Raw genomic sequence first — 10,875 nt, forward strand, 5'->3', positions numbered from 1 at the left:
CTAGTGTCCTTATAAGAAGGGGGACATTTGGATACAGACACACAGGGAGAAAGCCATGTGACTATGGAGGCAGATAGTGCAGGGATGTGTTCACAAGCCAGTGAACACCAAGAATTGCCAGAAACCATCAGGAGCTCCAAAGAAGCAAGGAAATATCCCTGCCTATAGCCTTTAAAGAGAAAATGGCCCTGCTGACACCTTGATTTCAGATTTGTGATCTCCAGAACAGTGAGAGAGTAGATTTTTGTTGTTTTAGCCCCCCAGTTCATTGAAATTTGTTACAGAAACCTTAAGAAATTAATAAACTAAGAAATTACCTCTAACACACTAAACTCTAATTTTTAGTTCTGTTTAATTGATATGTCTGCTTATTCCTATGAGAAAATCACATTGCTTTAGTTGTTTTTGCTTTTTAGTATTTTAATATATTGTCATGCAAATTTCTCTCAGTGTTCTTCAATATTTCTTTGACTATTATCACTAGCTTGTTATTTTACAACATTAGACTCACTTGACAACGTCCAGAGGGCTTTTAGTGGCTTGATTAGTTTTTGTTTAGCTTTTTACTCTTAATTTATAAGATTATTTCATTGTGATCAGAGAGAATGACATGTATAGTTCCTACTTTGGGGGAATTTATTAAGGTTTCTTTATGGTCTGGTACTTGACAATGTTGGCATATGTTTTTTGAGTATTTGAAAAGAGGGTGTATCTTCTCTTGAAGGATACAAATCAGACTCATTATTGGTAAGCATATGATTTATTCAAATCCTGCATTGTACCCTCATTTCTTATTTCCCCAGTCTCTGGGTAAACATGTCTAAATATGACTGTGATTTGGCTAAGTATTTTTTATTTGGTTTATGTATTTGGATATTATGTTATTTAGTGAATAATATTTATTTATTTATTTTTAAAGATTTTATTTATTTGACAGAGAGACACAGCGAGAGAGGGAACACAAGCAGGGGGAGTGGGAGAGGGAGAAGCAGGCTTCCTGCTGAGCAGGGAGCCCGATACAGGGCTCGATCCCAGGACCCTGGGACCATGATCTAAGCTGAAGGCAGACGCCCAATGACTGAGCCACCCAGGTGCCCCTATTTAGTGAATAATATTTATAACATTCATTTTGAATTGTACTTTTTAGCACTAAAACATACTTATCTTTGCTTGAATAAATGCTCCTTGGCTTAAAGTCCACTTTGCTTTCTATTAATATCAGCAACATCCTTCTTTCTTTGTTAACTTGTTTACCTTTGTCCATTCTTTTATGTAGATTTTCCCATTTTATGTTATTTTTAATTACCAGAGAAATGAAACCTTCTTTTTAAAATTCAAACATCATGGCATATAGAGAGAAATCTGAAAATTCCCAATTCATCGACCATCATCCTCCACCACAGTGCTAATCATCTTTAGAATAACTAATATTAACAATTTGGTATGGGGCACCTGGGCTCAGTCGGTTAAGCGTCTGCCTTTGGCTCAGGTCATGATCCCAGAGTCCTGGGATCGAGCCCCACGTCCGGTTCCCTGATCAGCAGAGAGCCTGCTTCTCCCTTTCCCTCTGCCTGCCGCTCTGCCTACTTGTCCTCTCTGTCTCTCTGTCAAATAAATAAATAAAAAAAATCTTGAAAAAAAAACAACAATTTGGTGGATATCTTTTCAGATAATTTTCTATTTATCTACTACTATATACTTACCATTTTATCTCGGCAATTATAAAATAAAAATAAAATCAATAAAAATATCATATATGAAATATAAATTTACAAGTATACATTACAAACAATAAAGACACACATGAGCTCTTACATACATTTAATCATAATGCAGTCTGTGTACACATGCTATCACTTAACCTTTTGAACCAGAGACCCAAGAGGCCATGATCTATCACAGTTGAACATAGGATCTTCTTATAAGTAAACAAACAAACCCACTTGTCTTTATCTGTAGTTTTGCTCCCTTTCTCATTCCTATTATTTTCTTACTTTTTTCTGGTCCAATTTGCCATGCATTTTCTATTTTATTGGTTTTTTACAAGGAAACACATTTTGGATTGGTTAGAAATCTTTTTGTTTTCAATTTCATCAGTTTCTACTTTTATCTTCAAGAGCTGCTTCTTTCTATTTATATTCTTTTTAAAGCTATTTAAACAATTCATTTTTTTATTGTGGTAAAAAACCGTAATATAAAACTTACTGTCTTAACCATTTCTAAGTGTACAATAGTAGTGTTAACTATATGCCCATTGTTGTAAAACAGATTTCTAGAACTTTTTCTTGCAAAACTGAAACTCTGTACCCATTAAGTAACAACTCCCCACTTCTTCCTCCCCCCGTCCCTGATAATGACATTCTACTTTCTGTTTCCATGAGTTTGACTATTTTAGATACCTCATATAAGTGGAATCATGCAGTACTTGTCTTTTTGTGACTGGCTTATTTTACTTAGGATAATGTCCTCAAGATTCATCCATGGTGTAGTGTATGGAACAATTTCCATCTTTTTAAAGGCTGAATAATATTCTGTTGTATGTACATACCATCTATTTTTATATACATTCATCCATTGATGGACATTTAGGTTGCTTTCACACTTGGCTACTGTGAATATTGCTGCAGTGAACATGGGTGTGCAAATATCTCTTCAAGACCCTATTTTCAGTTCTCTGGTATATATACCAAGGAGTGGATTGTTTGATTCTATGATAATTTTATTTTAATTTTTTTGGATAAAACTCCATACTATTTGCCATAGTGACTGCTCCATTTTACATTTCCACCCACAATCACAAAGGTTCCAAGTTTTCCACATCCTCATACCATACTGTTTTGATTACTATAGATTTGTAATATGTTTTGAAATCAGGAAGTGTGCCATCCCCAGCTTTATTATGTTTTCTCAGGGTTGTTGTGACTATTTAGGATTCTTTGAAATTCCATATGAATTTTAGAATTTTATTTTCTATTTCTGCAAAAAATGTCACTGGAATTTAGATAAGGTTTTCCCTGAATTTGGAGATCGCTTTGGGTGGTCTGGGCATTTAGGCAATACTAAGTCTTCTAATCCATGACCATGGGATGCCTTCCATTTATTTGTACTTTCTTTAATTTTTTTAATTTAAAATTTTGGGGGGAGGTAGGGGGCTGGGGTAGGGGCAGAGGGAGAGAGAATCCTAGGCAGGTCTCATGTCCAGCATGAAGCCGGAGGCTGGTCTCAATCTCGCAACCCTGAGATCATGACCTGAGCCGAAATTAAGAATTGGATGCTTAACTGACTGAGCCACCTGGGCGCCCCTTTTGTATCTTCCTTAATTTTCATCAGCACTGTGCCCCTTTTGTATCTTCCTTAATTTTCATCAGCACTGTTTTGTAGTTTTCAGTACACAACTTTCATGTCCTTAAATTAATTCCTATGTCTTTTATATTTCTTTTTGATGATCTTATTGTAAGTGGGATTATTTTCTTAATTTCCCTTTCGGATTTTTCACTGTTAATGTATGGAAATAAAACTGATTTTTTGTGTGTTGATTTTGTATCCTGCAACTTTGCTGAAATATAATTCATTTAAAATAATTATTGTCTATATATTCATTTAATATAGGTATTTTAATTTATAAATTTTCTCTAAATACATCCTGGAGACTTCCTATAGATTTAGATAAACTGTGTTCTTGCTTTTATTAACTCCTTTTTTTCTCCTTATTTTTTTATTTTATTTTATTTTATTATGTTATGTTAGTCACCAGACATCTCCAGTTTTCGATGCAGTGATCCACGATTCATTGTTTTCATACAACCCCCAGTACTCCATGCAGTACATGCCCTCCTTAATACCCATCCCTGGGCTAACCCATCCCTCCACCCCCCCACTCAAAACCTTCAGTTTGTTTCTCAGAGTCCATAGTCTCTCATGGTTCATCTTTCCTTCCAATGTCCCCCCTTTCATTTTTCACTTCCTTCTCCTAATGTCCTCCATTCTATTCCTTATGGTCCACAAATAAGTGAAACCATATGATAATTGACTTTCTCTGCTTGACTTATTTCACTTAGCATAATCTCCTCCAGTCCCACCCATGTTGATGTAAAAGCTGGGTATTGATCCTTTCTGATGGCTGAATAATATTCCATTGTATATATGGACCACATCTTTATCCATTCATCTGTTGAAGGGCATCTCGGCTCCTTCCACAGTTTGGCTATGTGGACATTGCTGCTATGAACACTGGAGTATATATGGTCCATCTTTTCACTACATCTGTGTCTTTGGGGTAAATAGCCAGTAGTGTGATTGCTGGGTCATAGGTAGTTCTATTTTTAATTTTTTTGAGGAATCTCCACACTGTTTTCCGAAGTGGCTGCATTCCCACCAACAGTGTAAGAGGGTTCCCCTTTCTCCACAACCTCTCCAACATTTGTTGTTTCTTGCCTTGTCAATTTTTGCCATTCTAACTGGTATAAGGTGATATCTCAATGTGGTTATGATTTGAATTTCCCTGATGGCTAATGATAATGAACATTTTTTCATGTGTCTGTTAGCCATTTGTATGTCTTCTTTGGAGAAGTGTCTGTTCATGTCTTCTGCCCATTTTTTGACTTGATTATTTGTTTTTTGGGTGTTGAATTTGAGAAGTTCTTTATAGATCTTGGATACCAGCCTTTTATCTGTAGTGTCATTTGCAAATATCTTCTCCCATTCTGTGGGTTGCCTCTTTGTTTTGTTGACTGTTTCCTTTGCTGTGCAGAAGCTTTTTATCTTGATCAAGTCCCAAAAGTTCATTTTTGCTTTTGTTTCACTAGCCTTTGGAGGTGTATCTTGAAAGAAGTTGCTGTGGCCGATGTCAAAGAGGTTACTCCCTGTGTTCTCCTCTAGGATTTTGATGGATTCCTGTCTCACATTGAGGTCTTTCATCCATTTAGAGTTTATCTTTGTGTGTGGTGTTAGAAAATGGTCGAGTTTCATTCTTCTGTATATAGCTGTCCCGTTTTCCCAGCACCATTTATTGAAGAGACTGTCTTTTTTCCATTGCATATTTTTTCCTGCTTTGTCAAAGATTATTTAACCATAGAGTTGAGGGTTCCTATCTGGGCTCTCTATTCTGTTCCATTGGTCTCTATGCCTGTTTTTGTGCCAGTACCATGCTGTCTTGGTGATCACTGCTTCGTAATATAGCTTGAAATCGGGCAACATGATGCCCCCAGCTTTGTTTGTTTTTTTTTTTCCCAATATTTCCTTGGCGATTCGGGCTCTTTTCTGATTCCATACAAATTTTAGGATTGTTTGTTCCAGCACTTTGAAAAATGTCATTGGAATTTTGATCGGGATGGCATTGAAGGTATAGATTGCTCTGGGTAGCATAGACATTTTAACAATGTTTATTCTTCTGATCCATGAGCATGGAATGTTTTTTCATCTTTTTGTATCTTCAATTTCTTTCATGAGTGTTCTGTAATTCCTAGAGTATAGATCCTTTAACTCTTTGGTTAGGTTTATTATGAGGTATCTTATGGTTTTTGGTGCTATTGTAAATGGAATCATTTCTCTAATTTCTCTTTCTACAGTTGCATTGTTAGTGTATAAGAAAGCAGCTGATTTCTGTGCATTGATTTTGTATCCTGCCACATTACTGAATTGCTGCATGAGTTTTAGTAATTTGTGGGGAGTCTTTTGAGTTTTCCACATAAAGTATCATTTCATTTGCAAAAAGAGACAGTTTGACTTCTTTTTTGCCAATTTGAATAAATTTTATTTCTTTTTGTTGTCTGGTTGCTGTTGCTAGGACTTCTAGCAATATGCTGAACAATAGTGGAGAGAGTGGGCATCCTTGACGTGTTCCTGATCTTAAAGGAAAGGCTCTCAGCTTTTCCCCATTGAGGATGATATTCACTGTGGGTTTTTCATAGATGGATTTTATGAACTTGAGGAATGTTCCCTCTATCCCTATACTCTAAATAGTTTTAATCAGGAAAGGATTCTGTATTTTGTCAAATGCTTTTTCTGCATCAACTGAGAGGACCATATGGTTCTTCTCTCTCCTCTTATTAATGTGTTCTATCACATTGATTGATTTGCGAATGTTGAACCACCCTTGCATCCCAGGGATAAATCCCACTTGGTCGTGGTGGATGATCCTTTTAATGTACTGTTGGATCCTATTAGGATCTTGTTGAGAATTTTTACATCCATATTCATCAGGGATATTGGTCTGAAATTCTCCTTTTTGATGGGGTCTTTGCCTGGTTTGGGGATCAAGGTAATGCTGGCCTCATAGAATGAGTCTAGAAGCTTTCTTTCTGTCTCTATTTTTTGAAACAGCTGCAGGAGAATAGGTATTATTTCTTCTTTGAATATATGGTAGAATTCCCTAGGGAATCCATCAGGCCCTGGACTCTTGTTTTTTGGGAGGTTTTTGATCACTGCTTCAATCTTGTTACAGGTTATTGGTCTATTCAGGTTATCAATTTCTTCCTGTTTCAGTCTTGGTAGATAATAGGTTTCCAGAAATGCATCCATTTCTTCCAAGTTGCTTAATTTACTAACATATAGTTGATAATAATTTCTGATAATGTTTCTATTTCCTTGATGTTAGTCATGATCTCTCCCCTTTCATTCATAATTTTATTAATCTGGGTCCTTTCTCTTTCCTTTTGGATAAGTCTGGCCAGTGGTTTATTGGTCTTATTAATTCTTTCAAAGAACCAGCTTCTAGTTTCATTGATCTGCTCTACTGTATTTCTGGTTTCTAATTCACTGAATCTTTGCTCTAATCTTAATTATTTCTCTTCTAGTGCATGGCTTAGGCATCATTTGTTGTTTTTTCTCCAGTTCTTTAAGGTATAAAGTTAACTAGTGAATTCAGGATTTTTCTATTTTTTGAGTAAGGCTTGGATGGCTATATATGTCCCCCTTAGGACTGCCTTTGCAGTATCCCATAGGTTTTGGACCGATATGCTTTCATTCTCATTGTTTCCATGAATTGTTTAAGTTCTTTGATTTCCTGATTGACCATTCTTTTTTTTTAAATTTTATTATATTATGTTAATCATCATACATTACATCATAAGTTTTTGATGTGGTGTTCTATGATTCATTGTTTGCATATAACACCCAGTGCTCCATTCAATACGTGCCCTCTTTAATACCCATCACCAGGCTAACCCATCCCCCCACCCGCTCCCCTCTAGAACCCTCAGTTTGTTTCTCAGAGTCCATAGTATCTCATGGTTCGTCTCCCCCTCTGATTTTCCCCCCTTCATTCTTCCCCTCCTGCTATCTTCTTCTTCTTTTTTTTTTTTAACATATAAGGTATTATTTGTTTCAGAGTACAGGTCTGTGATTCAATAGTCTTACACAATTCACAGCCTTCACCATAGCACATACCCTCCCCAATGACTATCACCCAGCCACCCCATCCCTCCCACCCCCCACCATTCCAGCAACCCTCAGTTTGTTTCCTGAGATTAAGAATTCCTTATATCAGTGAGATCATATGATACATGTCTTTATCTGATTGACTTATTTCGCTCAGCATAACACCCTCCAGTTCCATCCACGTCATTGCAAATGGCCAGATTTCATTCCTTTTGATGGCTGCATTATATATATATATATATATATATATATATATATATATATATATATGGCCGTGTTGTAAATGCCCTTGGTAATGCCACTGATGGAAAAGGTCCAATTGGTTTCAAGACCCGTAGGTGAGTTGGCCTGAAAGCCCCTGGGATCATTCCTCAAATCTCTGTGCGTGAACCAGTGCAGACTGGTATTAAGGCTGTGGATAGCTTGGTGCCAATTGGTCGTGGTCAGCGTGAGCTGATTATTGGTGACCGACAGACTGGCAAAATATCAATTGCTATTGACACAATCATTAACCAGAAATGTTTCAATGATGGAACTGATGAAAAGAAGAAGCTATACTGTATCTATGTTGCTATTGGTCAGAAGAGATCCACTGTTGCCCAGTTGGTGAAGAGACTTACAGATGCAGATGCCATGAAGTACACCATTGTGGTTTCAGCTACTGCTTCTGATGCTGCTCCCCTTCAGTACCTGGCTCCTTATTCTGGCTGTTCTATGGGAGAATATTTTAGAGATAATGGCAAACATGCTTTGATCATCTATGATGACTTATCCAAACAGGCTGTTGCTTATCGTCAGATGTCTCTGCTGCTCCGCCAGCCCCCTGGTCGTGAGGCCTATCCTGGTGATGTGTTCTACCTACACTCCTGTCTGCTAGAGAGAGCAGCCAAAATGAACGATTCTTTTGGTGGTGGCTCCTTGACTGCTTTACCAGTCATAGAAACACAAGCTGGTGATGTGTTTGCTTACATTCCAACAAATGTCATTTCCATCACTGATGGACAGATCTTCTTGGAAACAGAATTGTTCTACAAAGGTATCCACCCTGCCATTAATGTTGGCTTGTCTGTGTCCCGTGTTGGATCTGCTGCCCAAACCAGGGCCATGAAGCAGGTGGCAGGGACCATGAAGCTGGAATTGGCTCAGTATCATAAGGTTGCTGCTTTTGCCCAGTTCGGTTCTGACCTTGATGCTGCCACTCAGCAACACTTGAGTTGTGGTGTGTGACTGACTGAGCTGCTGAAGCAAGGACAGTATTCTCCCATGGCTATTGAAGAACAAGTGGCTGTTATTTATGCTGGTGTGAGAGGGTATCTTGATAAATTGGAGCCCAGCAAGATCACAAAGTTTGAGCATGCTTTCCTGGCTCATGTTATCAGCCAGCACCAGGCCCTATTGGGCAATAGAAGGACTGATGGAAAGATCTCAGAACAGTCAGATGCTAAGCTGAAAGAGATTGTAACAAACTTCTTTGCTGGATTTGAAGCTTAAACTCCTGTGGATTCACATGAAATACCAGTTATGGTTTTGTCGTCATTTATTCTAGTAATCAGTTCCATTTGTAAAAGGATTACTCTCATACTCCAGATGTACAGAAATTACCTTAAAAATAAAGGTTCCATATTGGTTGGTGGTTAAAAAAATTGGAGTACAGGGACTCTTCCCAACACCAGCCCTCTTCGTGGCCTCCCTGTCTCCCCCATTTCTTCAGCCCAGTGGGTTTATCCATCTTTATCCATTCATCTGTCGATGGACATCTTGGCTCTTTCCATAGTTTGGCTACTGTGGACATTGCTGCTATAAAAATTGGGGTGCACGTACCACTTTGGATCACTACATTTGTATCTTTGGGGTAAATACCCAGTAGTGCAATTGCTGGGTTGTATGGTAGCTCTATTTTCAACTTTTTGAGGAATCTCCATACTGTTTTCCAGAGTGGCTGCACCAGCTTGCATTCCCACCAGCAGGGTAGGAGGGTTCCCCTTTCTCCATACCCCTGCCAACATCCGTCGTTTCCTGACTTGTTAATTTTAGCCATTCTAACTGGTGTGAGGTGGTATCTCATTGAGGTTTTGATTTGGATTTCCCTGATGCCGAGTGATGTTGAACACTTTTTCACATGTCTGTTGGCCATTTGGATGTCTTCTTAGGGAAAATGCCTGTTCATGTCTTCTGCCCACTTCTTGATTGGGCTATTTGTTCTTTGGGTGTTGAGTTTAAGAAGTTCTTTATAGATTTTGGCTACTAGACCTTTAACTGATATGTCATTTACAAATATCTTCTCCCATTCTGTCGATTGTATTTTGGTTTTATTGACTGTTTCTTTTGCTGTGCAAAACTTTTTATCTGGATGAAGTCCCAATAGTTCATTTTGCCCTTGCTTCCCTTGCCTTTGGCAATGTTTCTGGGAAGACGTTGCTCTGGCTGAGGTTGATGAGGTTGCTGCCTGTGTTCTCCTCTAGGATGTTGATGGACTCCTGTCTCATATTTAGGTCTTTCATCCATTTTGAGTCTATTTTTGTGTGTGGTGTAAGGAAATGGTCCAGTTTCATTCTTCTGCATGTGGGTGCCCAGTTTTCCCAACACCATTTGTTGAAGAGACTGTCTTTTTTCCATTGGACATTCTTTCCTGCTTTGTCAAAGATTAGTTGATCATAGAGTTGAGGGTCCATTTCTGGGCTCTCTATTCTGTTCCATTGATCGATGTGTCTGTGTTTGTGCCAGTACCATACTGTCTTGATGATGACAGCTTTGTAATAGAGCTTGTAGTTGGGAATTGTGATGCCACCAGCTTTGCTTTTCTTTATCAACATTCCTCTGGCTATTCGGGGTCTCTTCTGGTTCTATGCAAATTTTAGGATACTTGTTCCATTTCTTTGAAAAAATTTAATGGTATTTGATAGGGATTGCATTTGATTGTAGATTGCTCTAAGTAGCATTGACATCTTCACAATATTTTTTCTTCCAATCCGTGAGCATGGAACATTTTTCCATTTCTTTATGTCTTCCCCAATTTCTTTCATGAGTATTTTATAGTTTTCTGAGTACAAATTCTTTGCCTCTTTGGTTAAATTTATTCCTAGGTATCTTATGGTTTTGGCTGCAATTGTAAATGGGATCAACTCCTTAATTTCTCTTTCTTCTGTCTTGTTGGTGTATAGGAATGCCACTGATTTCTGTGCATTGATTTGATATCCTGCCACTTTACTGAATTCCTGTATGAGTTCTAGCAGTTTTGGGGTGGAGTCTTTTGGGTTTTTCACATAAAGTATCATATCATCTGCAAAGAGTGGGAGTTTGACTTCTTCTTTGCTGATTTGGATGCCTTTTATTTCTTTTTGTTGTCTGATTGCTGTGATTAAGAGTTCTAGTACTATGTTGAATAGCAGTGGTGATAGTGGACATCCCTGCCGTGTTCCTGACCTTAGGGGGAAAGCTCTCAGTTTTCCCCCATTGAGAATGATATTTGCTGTAGGTTTTTCATAAATGGCTTTTATG

At 37.9% G+C, this 10,875-nt stretch overlaps 1 pseudogene across 1 annotated transcript; it reads left to right on the forward strand.

Moving 5' to 3' along the window:
• The first annotated feature begins 7,644 nt into the window (after nt 1–7,644).
• Nucleotides 7,645–8,868, forward strand: LOC113920598 (annotated as a pseudogene). Its single transcript, XR_003519320.1, has one exon. The product of XR_003519320.1 is annotated as an ATP synthase subunit alpha, mitochondrial-like (transcript).
• Nucleotides 8,869–10,875: the final 2,007 nt, after the last annotated feature.

Source organism: Zalophus californianus, chromosome 15 (assembly GCF_009762305.2).
Source record: "Zalophus californianus isolate mZalCal1 chromosome 15, mZalCal1.pri.v2, whole genome shotgun sequence".
In the NCBI taxonomy this organism is placed as follows: domain Eukaryota; kingdom Metazoa; phylum Chordata; class Mammalia; order Carnivora; family Otariidae; genus Zalophus; species Zalophus californianus.